The following is a 14,790-nucleotide window of genomic DNA, read 5'->3' as shown; positions in this document are numbered from 1 at the left end:
CTGGGGTCACTTCCCTGCACTGAGCCCCCACAGATCTATGTATTCTGATCTTCCACCAAGCCTCCTAGGACCTAACAGCTGCATGCACTACAACTCCCAGCATGTACTGACAGTCTGCAGCCCTCAGGATATGCTAGGAGTTGTAGTACAGTGTAGACAGATGTATTGCTGGACCTTCAGGGCTGATGGTTGTCACCCACAGATTGCAGCCACCAGGAGACTCTGCACACAGTGATTTATTAAAGGGTTGTCCTCTCAGAGACTACAAATCCCAGCATACCCTGAGAGCTGTATAAATGGAGGGTGTTCTGAGATTTGTCACAGATACAGATAAATCCAGGAAAGGAGCTGGTCAGCATGTCGCGTTTCACTGGTTCTATATTGGTGGGCCCCAGGTGCCCCAGTCCGACACTGGACAGAAGCTGTCCCCAAATTAAGTCCCCGCCCTCCTTCCTTCCTCCATCACGTCTGATGATGAGAAGAGCGGGCATCAAGCAAAAGGGCACCCCAGTACTACTGACAGTCGGGGGGTGCCGCTCAGTAGTACTGGGTGCTGGAGTGCTGGCCTGCCAGCTGTGCCAGGGTATACACCATGCATGTAACCTGCCAGTGCCGAGGGGAAGGGGGCACTAGTTCGCCGGGGGGGGGGGGGGGGGGAGGGGGTGCCTCGGCATGCAAAGTGCCTAGGGCAGCATGAACTCTAAATACAGGCCTGAGCGTGACTAAAACATGCTCGAGTCCAATCGTTCAGCATTTTATTACTGAAGACGTTAGGTGCAGCCTTAGGCTTCATTCACCCGTTTTTCAGTTCCGCATAAAGGTCTGCTATTTTTACTCCGTGATCTGTGAAACATGGTCCGTAATTGCACCTGTATCCGCATCAGCAAAAATGTTAAACAGGTTAAAAAAAAAAAGGAACTAGTTTACTTAGATTTGATCCACATTTTTCACGGACGTCATGGATGTGACAACTGTGATTTCAGTAAAGAAACACAAATCCCATAGACTTCTATTGGTAATCGGTACTGCAGTCACCATAGAACGGACTGTGTGAATAGGCCAATAGAAACCAAAAGGCAATAAGGCAATGATCTGCAATCTCGGACAACTTTGCAGACATGAATACGGCCTTAGGAAGTCCTGGAAAACAGGGATACAGCCTGCGGCCTATGCCTGTCAGCATATTTTCTCAGACTCCCTATGACGGCATCCAACTTCTTCAGCCACCGGTATTGAAATGCCGAATGATCGGACTCGAGCATGCCTCAGTTATCATCTCTAGTAGCTGCTATTATGCCACTGTCTTGTGCTGGGAGATCAGTGCACAGAAAGGTGTGCAGCAATGAAAATGGGGACCACTACCACCACCGCCAATTTTATAAAGTTTGCTTTGTTATATATAGAGTCACCAATACAAAACTCAATTATCAATAATCCTTCCATTCACTGCCCATACAATACTGCAGTATTACTATGCACATATGAACAGGGTTTACTGCCTGTACACTATGGGGGAGATTTATCAAACATGGTGTAAAGTGAAACTGGCTCAGTTGCCCCTAACAACCAATCAGATTCCACCTTTCATTTTCCAAAGAGTCTGTGAAGAATGGAAGTTGGAATCTGATTGGTTGCTAGGGGCAACTGAGCCAGTTTTACCATGTTTGATAAATCTAAGTGTTTTTTTTTTTTTTTGCGCACAAAAAGATCGAGAGAAAAAAGTGGTAATAAGGCTACAATCACATGATCAGGGCTTTCAGCTTTTCACCTGCAGTCTGAAAAAAAATTGTCCGTTTGGCATGCATAATCCATTATTTAGCCCACAATCAATTAGCCTCTAATTATGTAAACAAAGAAACAACAAAACTGGGAAGGTGTGAACACGGCCTCATAGCAGCAGTTATTTCACTGTTACATCTCACTCCAATTCGCATAGATGTGTAAAACACTTTCCTGAAGGGGCGGTGGACCGTATATAACACACAGTCATCTTACTTTTATTAATGTGTGCTCACATGCGTTTATATTTATGTTGTTTTTATGTTCTTGCATGGCGTTTTTTAGGTCAGTGGTAGTGTTTTTTTTTTTCTTTTTAACACTGCAGTATGCTGAAGGTATGGCATCCTTTTATCCATTCTTGTGGCATTTATTCACATACACTTCCATAGTTTTTTTTCTGCTTAAAAATGCATGCGTCAAGGCATTAAATCACAAGCTTATCAGCTGCTGTATGTCCTGCAGGAAGTGGTGTATTCTTTCCTGTCTGACACAGTGCTCTCTGCTGCCACCTCTGTCCATGACAGGAACTGTCCAGAGCAAGAGAGGTTTTCTATGGGGATTTGTTACTGCTCTGGACAGTTCCTGCCATGGACAGAGGTGGCATCAGAGAGCACTGTGTCAGACAGAAAAGAAAACACCACTTCCTGCAGGACATACAGCAGCTGATAAGTATGGGAAGACTTGAGATTTGTAAATAGAAGTAAATAAAAAATCTATATAACTTTCTGACAGCAGTTGATTTGAAAAACATTTTTGCTGGACAACCCCTTTAACAACTTGGAGTTATAAGGTAGACCTGGGTACAAGTTTAGCTTTGAAGGTAAATGGGACCTTGTGGAAATGGACAAAAAGAACAGCTAAAAGCAGTCGTGTTCTGATTTTTTCTTAACCTGTTAACAACTCCAACCATCATGGTCTGCTTTTAAACTTTTGTACAAGTTTAGAAAAGAACATCCATTCCCATACCGGGAGTCGAACCCGGGCCGCCTGGGTGAAAACCAGGAATCCTAACCGCTAGACCATATGGGAACTGCTGCAGCTTGCTCTTCTTTGTGCCGAGATGACATAACCGCCGTGTATGCTGGCATTTTTATTGATTGTAAAAATTTGTGCTGGTCTGTGTTGCATGCCGCTTTTTCTTTACCCCGCTCTGGTATTAAAGGGGTAGTGCGGCGCTAAACAATTATTCACTAAATAACACACATTACAAAGTTATACAACTTTGTAATGTATGTTATGTTAGTGAATGGCCCCCTTCCCCGTTTTCCCCCACCCACACCACCCCTAGAAGTGTAGTGCTCTATACTCACCTGATCCGTGTCTACTCCCGTCCGCCATCTTGTGACAATGATGTAATCTTCGGGCAGGCGGCCGAACTGCTCCGACCGTCCCTTGTGGCGGCCGCCCTCTGCTGCCTCATCAGCTGCTCAGCTGTGATTGGCTGAGAACAGTTATGCTCAGCCAATCGCGGCTGAGCAGCTGATGACGGCAACAATGATGTAATCTTCGGGCGGCCGGCCGGTTGGAGCGGTTCGGCCGCCCGCCCGAAGATTACATCATTGTTGCAAGATGGCGGACGGGGGTCGACACGGATCAGGTGAGTATAGCGCACCACACTTCCGGGTCTGGTGTGGGTGGGGGGAAACACGGGGAAGGGGGCCATTCACTAACATAACATACATTACAAAGTTGTATAACTTTGTAATGTGTGTTATTTAGTGAATAATTATTTAGCGCTGCACTACCCCTTTAAAGGCAACTTATCATCTATCATGCTTTAAGCTGCAGAAATGGGCAGATAGCTGAAAGGGAGATAAAGAAAGAATGATAGCTGTCTCTTAGCTTTGGGCTATTTGCTGTTTTCCTTTTATGCTCAAAAGTCGTGGAGGCCGGGCTGAGCTGCAGCATACATGCCTTCTCTCCCCCACCCCTCTCTGCTCTGCATGATTAATGTAGAGGGCTCTGGGCTGAAAACTAAACCATGTACATGAATATTTCAGGGCAGGGGAGGGAGGAGGCATGCATGCTGCAGCTCAGCATGACTTCTATGAAATCGAGCTTAGGGTACGTTCACTGCGGATCCCTGCCCAGTAAACTCTATGGGCAGACAAACTTGCAGCAGGATGCACATCCAGCTGCGAGTTTGTCAGCAGCCCACCCCATTAACTACCCGCCGCCGGAGCCTATACGTCACCTCGTCCCTGCTCCGGCTTACTTCGGGGCTCCCGGTATCTTCACATCCTGCTCAGCCAATCAGTGCGCTGCGGCGGGACAGCGGGATGTGCCGAGAAGCCCCGAAGCAAGCCAGAGCGGGACCAGGTGATGTATAGGCTCCGGCGGCCGGGGGGTTAACGGGGCATGTCCATCCTGCTGCGAGTTTGTCTGCTCATAGAGCTTACTGGACAGGGATCTGCAGCGGGTCTCGCTGCAAATTTGCAGCGAGAAATGCGCTGCGGATCCGGTACGTGTGAACATACCCTTAGAAAGAGAACTTTTTTTTACCATTGTAAACAGCCACCAGCTAAGAGACAGCTAGGGAAATGAAACGAGTATCAGCCATCTGTCCACGTCTGCAGCTCTGAGCATCATATAGAGCTGACGGATCCCTTTAATTCTGTATCCACCACTGGCTGATGACCTAGTTCTGGGTAAGAGGAGACTACAGCAATCTGAAATAGAGATAATAGAGGAGTCTGAGTACCACAGGAAATAGTCATATACTAATATACATGTAAGTAATCTATAGATCCATAATGTGATAACACTAGTCACTATATGTAACCACAGACTTTCAATTGTATTTTCAGTTCTTCATAACATAGAATAGCAGAGTAGGGAACATTGCATGGCTCCTATCTGTGATCCCTGGCGCGGCACCCACCGGATGGTAGAAATGCCTACGGGACCAACCTCTGATTTAGCGGCACTTTTATCACTTAGATGGTTCTGTGCTCATAAAGAAGGTTCCTCACAGTCCATTCCAAAAGAACAATCTATATTAAAAATGGATCCTTTATTGAGCGCTTCAAAGGCAGATCAGACAGGGCGGGGAGACTAGGCACCCTCTACTGGCTGAGTGCCGCTGTGTTTGTTCTTTTGGCCTGGCCTCCTATCTCAGTTACCTCACAACACATGGTCGCTGACTGATAACGCTCATGTTGTGTGCGTTACCCCTCATAGCACTGATAACTCTCATGTTGTGTGCTTCACCTCTCCCAGCTCTGACAAGCAGCAGGCAGCTGAGTGGCGCAGCGGAAGCGTGCTGGGCCCATAACCCAGAGGTCGATGGATCGAAACCATCCTCTGCTAGTTTTTATTTTTATATTCAGTCCAATAGCATCCGTATCTGCATCAGCAAAAATGTATGAATAGGTAAAAAAAATGTAATGGTTATATCCGTGACGTCCGTAAAAAACAAAGATCCCATAGACTTCTATTAGTAATCCGTACTTCAATATCAATACGCACTAAGACGTCCTATTTTTGTGTGGTTCCACAGATCTGCAATAGAAAGGACTGTGTGAATAGCCCAATAAAAATCAACGGCCAATTAGTAAATCCGTGATTGTGGATCCGCAATCCCGGACAACTTTGCGTAACGTGTGAATGTGGCCTTAGGGAGTCCTTAAAAACACAGATATAGCCTATGGCCTGTGCCTGTAACTATGTTTTCCCAGACTTCCTAGGGCTGCATCAACTTCTTCAGCAACCGGTAATCAAATGCCGAACAATCGGACTCAATCGTGCTCCAGTTACGCTCATCTCTAGTAGGTGCTATTTTGCCACTGTTTGCATCAATGAAAATGGTGACCACCACCAATTTTATCTTGATATACAGTATATATGCACTGGGAATCAGAATGTTTTTACCTAAAGAGAAGCCTTTAAATATTTGTGCATGTTTTGAAAAAATAAATTCCCATTCCCAAACCACATGGAATCAGCTGTCTCTGTGGCGCAATCGGTTAGCGCGTTCGGCTGTTAACCGAAAGGTTGGTGGTTCAAGCCCACCCAGGGACGATTTTAGCTTTGGCTTGTTGTAAAAATTTTCCCTTTTTTTTGTTTTAAAACATGAAAGTTGATAAATCTACATAAAACATGAAAGTCTGCAACCAACGTAATGTTTCCTAGGGACAGTGTACATTATCTCTTGTTAAACAAGCTCACAGGGCACCACCTGCTGGTTCGGATTGCACATTGCAGTGCAGAGAATACAGTATAACATTATAGAAAGTGGCAATTGTCAAGAACAGGGCGGTTTCGGAAATTGCAATGGTCATTTGGGGAGGGGGAGGGGACACCCACCAAGTAGATAAATATACTCTCTAACTTATCAATTGAGTAACATGGGACATGTTTACATTACTAACAACTATACTTAGTCCTGTCAAGTGAATTCAAATGACAATGGCCACAAGTGAATGAGTCTGTCCTGTAGTTTCCTGCACAGCGGGTGCCCTGGAGGGTCATTGTACAGTGAGTACTACCATTAGCTGCACTTCATTATTCATTCTGAGGATATGTATGGGAATTTGGGTGTCTGGACTCCCACTGGGAAGGAAATAATGGCCTTTTATCCTGGAGAAATACCAACATCTCTTAAAGTTGGGAACACCTTCAACTCTCAGTATGAAGCCTCAAATCCGCATTAGAGAGATGGCGAAAACGTCAAGTGGGGCCAACATTCATTTGGTTTATTATTTAAAGAGGACCTCTCACCCCCGGTGCCGACCCCCCGCTAGAGATCCTTATACTTACCCCGTGCACAAAGTCCCGCTCCTGGAGCCGCTCCCGCTGCCGACATATCGCCGTCGGAAGCCCTGCACACGCTCATCAGAGATGAGTCCGACGCTCATAGAGAATAAATGGACCTGCCATTCTCTATGAGCGTCAGACTCATCTCTGATGTGGAAGCCTGAGATTACTGGGCAATAGCTAAGGAGAAGAAACTTAGAAAACTGGGAGGTAGCATGCACATATAAGCCATAGCTAGAGAACAGGACACCAGCTAAGAGAGCCACAATGGCAGGACAGTCACTAACAGCCAGGCAGGAGAGCAGCTTTAGGCAATGGGAGGCCAACCACAGAGATAGGTGAGATAAATAGGTGCATCAAATGAATTTTGAGGTGTTTGAGTTTGATCAAATGCATCGAAATCCATTGGTGGGACCTTCACGGTGAAGATGGACAATGACTTAGGAAACTGCTAAAGCAACCTACGACTTCTTTAAGACAAAAAATGTTCTCAATCGTCCAAATGAAGAACCTGAGTGAGTGTGTAGTTTACTTACTGAAGTCAAAAGTCCCTGAGAACAAACAAGAACTGAAAGCTGATAGAAAGGCCATCTGGGCCGAAACCCAATGTCTGGTCATTTCTGTGGGTTTTCACTTTAATATACGGCTCCACTCCAATATATCGCTGTAAACAGGTACAAATAACAATAACTTGGGCCATTTTCAAATATATATATATATATATATACATATATATACACAGTATATATATAGGCCTGACTATATAAAGAGGAAGCTTGCTTCGTACATAAAGGCCTGGAGCATAGCCAGGGTAGCACAGAGAAGCCAGGATTTCCTTCTTCAGTTTTTTTTTCCTGGTAAATTTAGAAACGGCATTGATTTCAGTGAAAGGGAGATTCCACTTATTTTAATTTCATTACGTTGCTTGCGAATTTCTATTGGGTCAGATCCCTACCCTTCCATTTACTGATTCTACTTAAAGGCATCCTGTCACTAGGGCAGGACCCATTGAGATTAGGATTTTATCATAACTTAAAGCGAATGTACAACTAGTACATTGCTTGGTGTTTTTAACAGACCAGTTTCGGTGCCGGGATGCTGGTGCCATGGTCCGTTTTGTGAACTGTCACCTGGTTCCCACACATGTCTATTACAGAGCACTGGCCGGCCATGAAGCATTTGAGGCGGGCCCACTGTCCCCCATTGTGTAACCCCCTCCCCTCCTCATGGAGACGGTCACAGAGGGGAGATCGTCACCTTGGGGACCATTTGCTGCCGTTAGCTGCTGTCATAGCAGTGATCAGTGTTAGCAATCTAATGTATGTAATGCACTGCTGGTACACAAGTGATGTCATCAAGATGGCGGCGCCCGTCCTTACTGTACCGCTACAAAGGATTAGGTAAGGTATAAGATACAGACTGCCTTCATGAATAGACTTAGGGAGAGATAAACTTTTATAATAGGGACAGTTACATTTAGATGATAGGTTCTTTTTAAATACAACTCTGTTTAACTTTTCGACACCAGTTGATTAGAAAACAGTTTTTTCTCTCTGGAGTACCCCTTTAAGCTACACTTAGGTGTAAAAGGTGTACTTATATGCCCTAAATAACTGTTAGCTGATCGCTTGCCCTCAGAGACTCCCCATACACATGAATATTTGGAACCTTCAAAAGTTAAATTGACCAAAAGATAACTGTAATGGCACTTTTTTTTTTTTTTTAAGATTTGGTTGCTAGATAGACAACTCCAGGAGTCAGTTACATTTTTCAATTAGAAGTCAGGAAATAAACTTTATGAGAAAAGGAGAAAAATAAATAAGCAGTGCCCCGTGTGAGGATCGAACTCACGACCTTCAGATTATGAGACTGACGCGCTACCTACTGCGCTAACGAGGCAGCTGATGGGTTCAGGTTTTTATGGTCCACCTGTTGTCTCTTCGTTGCGTGTTGGTGGGGTGGGGGGGAGGTCAGGATATTTGGTTTTTACCCAGAAGGTTTGGCTTCCAGTATGGGATAACCTTTCATTTTCAATTTGCACCCACGTTCTTAGGCTGACAAGGTAACCGTGGGGTGGGGGTTAGAAATGTTCTTTGTGGGTGAAAAAAAAAACAGAAGACTGCTTTGTTTAGCTGTTCATTTTGTCAATTTGCAGAAGATTTCCATAGAGCTTCAAAGCTAAAAGCGTAGCCATGTCTAAGGAGGTCAACAAGCCCTCAATCCGCCGGTCAGTTTGGCTCCTGCCGCTAATAGGAAAAGTTTTTGTATTGAATCGGAAACAGCTGTAGCTTTGGCGTCAATGGAAAGTAACATACAATTCCCATATGGTCTAGCGGTTAGGATTCCTGGTTTTCACCCAGGCGGCCTGGGTTCGACTCCCGGTATGGGAATAAAACTTCAAAGGCCGACAACGTCATTGCAAAGTGAAGTGGTGGTTTCAGTTGCTGTAAAAAAAAATAAATCTGAAGAAATCTGCTTGTTTTGTCCATCTGCAGAAGATCCTATAGAACTTCAAAGCTAAAACTGTAGCCTTTGTGGACCTTCATAAACGAAGGTCAACAAGGCCAGTCTGTTTGGCTCCTGACACTGATGGCAAAGATTTTGATTTTGAAAGAGTTATAGCTGTGGAGTCACCTCCCCGGTTACAGCGACGGGTCCCGCATCGCGGCGCTCCAGTCTCCGGCCGCTTCCTGGTGTCTGACACAGGCCCAAGGCAATACGTCTCAGGTCCGCTCAGCCAGTCAGTGACAGAGGCAGGATCTGAGCGGACTTGAAACGGACCCCACCTCCGTCACTGACTGGCTGAGCAGACCTGAGACGCCACGTCTCGGCCCCGCGTCAGACACCAGGAAGCATCCGGGGACCGGAGCACTGCGATGCGGGACACGCTGCTTGATCCGGGGAGGTGAGTAGACGTCGTTTCCCTCAGCCACCTCCTCCCCGGTCCCAGCTACATGCAGCTGTCATGTTTGACAGCTGCATCTGATTACTGTATTAGCGGGCACGGCGATCGGACCGTGCCCGCTAATACCTGCAGTCCCGGGCTACAAGCGGCACCCGGGACCGCCGCGGTTCAGAGCGGGGCTGCCGCTCTGAACGTCCTTACCGGCATCAGGGCGTAAATATACGCCCAATGTCGTTAAGGGGTTAAACGATAATCGTTCTCTGTGTAATTGCAGGAAGCGATCAAAAAATCGTTTGTGTGTCGTTGATTGTCGATTTAGATCCAAACCTAAAATTATCATTAATCGTCCGCTGTAATTCCACATTCGTTCGCTGTAGTTCCGCATTTGTTCACTAATCGCTCAGTGTAATTGCACATTGTCTATTGTTTTGCTGTAGATATGTACATGTACATGAGCAAAATTTGTATTTGAGGTTGATTTGATTTTCATGTAAAATGTGTGAACGGAGCCTAAAAACTGTTTACAGTACCTGCGTTACCTATATATCTTACTGTGCAATTTTCTCGGAACAGAGATAACAATAAGCGTCTCCTTTCTTGGCCCAACTCTGTAGCAGAGACAGTGCTGATGTAATCTAACGGAGCTGAATCCTCATTTGTCTTTTTCTGATGACAAGTGATACACATCTTGCAAACTATGGAAGAAATCTCCATTGCTGACAACCACCTAGTGATTTACTAAAAGTGAACAATGGGTCCTTGTGTTTTGTATACAACTACAATAAATGAATTAGAATTAAGTTAATGTGAAAGGATGTTAAAGAGGTTCTCCACTGAAAATCTTTTTCTTTCAAATCAACTGGTTTCAGTAAATTATATGGATTTCTAATTTACTTTTATTTAAAAATCTCAAGTCTTCCTATACTTATAAGCTGATGTATGCCCTGCAGGAAGTGGTGTATTCTTTCTAGTCTGACACAGTGCTCTCTGCTGCCACCTCTGTCCATGTCAGGAACTGTCCAGAGCAGAAGCAAATCCCCATAGAAAACCTCTCCTGCTCTGGACAGTTCCTGTCGTGGACAGAGGTGGCAGCAGAGAGCACTGTGTCAGACTGGAAACAAAACACCACTTCCTGCAGGTCATACAGCAGCTTATGAGTAGACTTGAGATTTTTTTTAAATAGAAGTAAATTACAAATCTATATAACTTTCTGAAACCTGTTGTTTTGAAAGAAAAAGATTTACGCTAGACAACCCCTTTAACTCTTTTGGGGACAAACATTGGGGCATAGTACAGGTTGCATAGGCTCCTATGGGAATGTTTAATGGGTATTCCGCTCAAACATAACTTTTGATATGTTGCTGCCCATGGTGAGACTAATGGTCCTTTTACACAGAGCGATAATTCGCCTGATCGCACGATTAACAATTCCGAATAAACGATGTGTTTTTCATAACTATCAGCGTTTAGACAGAACGATACATCGTACGGAAAAATCTTTTGCGTTCGTTTTGCGATCGTTTTAGCCTATCTCGCACATAGCTTAAATCGGTGAAAGACTGTTTGCACGGAACGATCTGCGATTTTTTTGCGAGCGACCAACGCTGATTTGAGAACTTGTTGAGAGATCAGGGCAATTGCCCAGGGCCCCCATCCTGTGTCACAGGCAGGAGCACACAGACAGCGTCCTGCAGCGCCTGGCAGTGATCCCTGGCTACAGCTTATTGCTGCTATTAGGGGTCACACACAGGCTGCAGGATGCCGGGGTCAGGACGATGTCGGGACGATGGAGGAGAGGGCTGCAGAGCGAGGATCCCAGCCTGCTGCTGCCATGGACCAGGACTACTACTCCCAGCATGCTGCTAGATGGAGTAAGTATACTGTACATGTAGTGTGTGTATAATGGATGAATGTAGTGCGTTACATGTCATGTGTGTAGTGTGTGGACTGGATGGTTTGGATTTGTATGTGTTTTCATGGATGTGTTAGTGTGTGTGTGTGTGTGTATATATATATATATATATATATATATATATATATATATAGTATGTGTATTAGCACTGCTGAGACTCCACTGTCCAGCAGAGGTGTAGCAGTGAATAGACTGTATATAGGAGCTGCAGCCGTTCTCTGGCCTCATCAGTCCTATGTAATTGCTGCCGGTGACCACTGAGGCCGCTGATTGGCTGCAGCTCCTATGTATAGTGTATGATGATGTCACTATTGGGTAGTATTGAGTCCTTAGGTGGCCACTGTATGGCAGTAATATTGGTCTATATACAGTGTATATAGAGTCATTATGCGGCGGTCACTCTATGGCAGAAATATTGGTCTGTATATAATGTTTATAGTGTCATTATGCAGTGGTCACTCTATGGCGGTAATATTGGTCAGTATATAGTGTATAGAGTGACCGCTATATAATGACTCTATATATACACTATATACAGACCAATATTATTGCCCTGGAGTGACTGCCACATAATATATGTCTGTATATAGTGCATATAAAGTTATTATGTGGTGGTCAGTCTATGGCACTAATATTGGTCTGTTTATAGTGTATATAGTCATTATGTGGTGGTCAGTCTAAGGCAGTAATATTAGTCTGTATATAGTATCATTGTGCGGTGATCAATCTATTGCGGTAATATTGGTCTGTATATAGTGTATATATAGAGTCATTATGTGGCGGTCATGGTGTGGTGCTAATATTGGCCTGTATATAATGTCACTATGCGGTGGTCACTCTGTGGCAGTAATATTGGCCTATACATTGTGTTTTCTTCAATAACAGTATGGAGGTAATATTTGGTTCCGATATATTGATTTTTTTTTTTTTTTAAACAATGCATATAAATAGTTTTTGTGTTAACAACACTAGCAGCAGTCCCGGCGTAATGGCCCCCACATACAGTATAGCCTTCTGGCTGCCCCAGCATAGTGTACAGTCTCCACACCTGCCCCCAGAGTGTATAGCCCCAGGCTATACACTGTGGGGGCTATACTATGTGGGGGAGGGGTTGAAGACTACACACTAAGGGGGCCCTATTACACCAACAGATTATCCGACTGTTTTTTGTTTTTTTTTAGCCAAAGCCAGGAATGGACTAAAAACAGGGAACAGGTATTAAAAGAAAGACTGAGATCTCGCCTCTTTTCACATCCATTCCTGGCTTTGGCTTAAAAAAATCTGTCAGATAATCTGTTGGTGTAATAGGGCCTATGTGGGGGCAGTCAGGAAGTTACACTGTGGAGGCTATAGTGATGCACGATGCACCGAAATATCGATACTACTATTGATATTCCGGGCAACAAACCGGTTCGGTAACAGGATTTCCTTTCTTCCTAATAGTGCAGCTTAACATAAAGTATAGCACAGAGAACACGGCTGGTGGCTAGCTGAGCTTCAGTCATGTTCTCTGTCCTGCCCCAGCCCTCTAGTGTCACCTCCTCGGCCCTGCACACTGTCCGCTCCCAGCAGCGCCAAATTCAAATAGCCGGCACACAGCGATCGCTTGTGCCGGCTATTTTACCGTGTAGATGCCGCTGTCACACCTGACAGCGGCAATTAACCCACCCCCGAGCCCCTCCATATGCAGCAGGGGTCTGCTACATATGGGGCCGCCCCCCACTGCTAAAGACTGCAGCCTGTGATATTATGGACGGTAGTAATCTAACAATCCCCCTGCCGATGCAGCCGGTCCCCCGGGAGCCGCCCATGCACCCTGCCAGTCCTGCCCCCCATCCTTTCACCCCCGGGAGCCGTCGATGCACCTTGCGGGCCTCGCACCGGCCAGTTCCCTCCCAGCCTACCTTCTTGTGCCTTACACCTCCCAGCATACCTCCTTGTGCACAAGAAGGTATACTGGGAGTTGTGTCGGGAGGTTGCTGCTGCACAACTACAACTCTCAGCATACTTTCTTGTAGACAATTAGGTATGCTGGATGTTGTAGTGCACAAGAAGGTATCTTGAGAGTTGTAGTGCGCTGTATTTTAGGCGCTTTTGCGCTTTTTTTAACCTTTAAGTATCGAAATGGTATTTTAACCAAAAAAAAAATATTCCGGGTGGGAGGGGGGTGGGCGGGGGATGGGGGCGCCATTTGGCTTCTCTGCCTAGGGCACCAAAACTCCTTGTCCCGGCCCTGGTTCAGTGTGTAGTGACATTATAACCTGAGGCACAGTATGTAGGGGTATAATCAGAGGGACAGTGTGTAGTGGTATTATAATCAGGCACAGTGTGTTACAGTATTATAATTAGAGGCACGGTATGTGTGTAGTGGTATAATCAGAGGTGCAGTGTGTAGCGGTATAATCAGAGGTGCAGTGTGTAGCGGTATAATCAGAGGTGCAGTGTGTAGCGGTATAACCAGAGATGCAGTTTGTAGTGGTATAATTAGAGGCACAGTGTGTAGCGGTATTATAATCCGAGGCACAGTGTGTAGTGGTACTATAATCAACCACAGTGTGTTACAATATTATAATAACAGGCACAGTGTGTAGCAGTATAACCAGAGGTGCAGTTTGTAGTGGTATTATAATCAGAGGCACAGTGTGTAGCGGTATTGCTAGATGTGCAGTGTGTAGTGACATTATAACCAGAGGCACAGGGTGTAGTGGTATTATAATCAGGCACAGTGTGTTACAGTATTATAATAACAGGCACAGTGTGTAGCGGTATAACCAGATGCGCAGTGTGTAGAGGTATTATAATCAGAGGCACAGTGTGTAACAACATTATAATACAATATATTATAATTATAAGGTACAATGCGTGGCATATATTTAAAGGCTTGGTGTGTGGAGCTGAAAGTTGGACACACACTAGCTATAGACTTATATGGGAGAAATCCCTAGGATTGTGTGGTGTGGGAGGTCCTTTTCTCTGTCCAATCCCTTCTCAGGCCAGAGAGAGGACATCTTGTCCATGTAGTGGAGATGTTAAGAGGAGTCTAGTGCTCTCTTTTACTTCTAAGGAATGCCAGTAACTTAGGGTCCTATTACACGGACCAACTACGGCCCGATCATTTTAGTAAACGAGCGCCGATCTGCAAGGTAGGTGCTCGTTTCCGGGACCTATTAGATGGACCTATTATTGGACCCGATAATTGGGCAGTAAGGGCTGCATGGACATCATTAACGATGTCCATGCAGCCCTTGCCCAAACACATGATGCCTTACCTCTCCCCGCTCCCAGTCTTCTCTCCTGTGCTCAGCAGGTTCCCACTCAGGACCATAGCTACAGCTGTGGGACCCCTGAAGCCTCCCTGACCGTGGCTGCCCCTGGCAGCTACACAGGATAAAGGGGTATAGCTGTAGGAGGTGCCGTCACAATTAAGTGCCTGATGCCT

The 14,790-nt window shown here is 45.4% G+C and overlaps 4 non-coding genes across 4 annotated transcripts; 2 read left to right on the top strand and 2 right to left on the bottom strand.

Moving 5' to 3' along the window:
- Positions 1 to 2,736: 2,736 nt before the first annotated feature.
- Positions 2,737 to 2,808, bottom strand: TRNAE-UUC (transfer RNA glutamic acid (anticodon UUC)). The gene has a single exon. It is a non-coding gene; the product is annotated as a tRNA-Glu (tRNA).
- A 2,917-nt stretch (positions 2,809 to 5,725) lies between these two features.
- Positions 5,726 to 5,799, top strand: TRNAN-GUU (transfer RNA asparagine (anticodon GUU)). The gene has a single exon. It is a non-coding gene; the product is annotated as a tRNA-Asn (tRNA).
- A 2,561-nt stretch (positions 5,800 to 8,360) lies between these two features.
- TRNAM-CAU (transfer RNA methionine (anticodon CAU)) lies at positions 8,361 to 8,433 on the bottom strand. Its single transcript has one exon. It is a non-coding gene; the product is annotated as a tRNA-Met (tRNA).
- Positions 8,434 to 8,852: 419 nt separating this feature from the next.
- On the top strand, positions 8,853 to 8,924 carry TRNAE-UUC (transfer RNA glutamic acid (anticodon UUC)). Its single transcript has one exon. It is a non-coding gene; the product is annotated as a tRNA-Glu (tRNA).
- The last annotated feature ends 5,866 nt before the right edge of the window (positions 8,925 to 14,790 follow it).

This window comes from Dendropsophus ebraccatus, chromosome 1 (assembly GCF_027789765.1).
Source record: "Dendropsophus ebraccatus isolate aDenEbr1 chromosome 1, aDenEbr1.pat, whole genome shotgun sequence".
NCBI lineage: Eukaryota > Metazoa > Chordata > Amphibia > Anura > Hylidae > Dendropsophus > Dendropsophus ebraccatus.
This window is presented reverse-complemented; position numbering and strand designations above follow the sequence as displayed.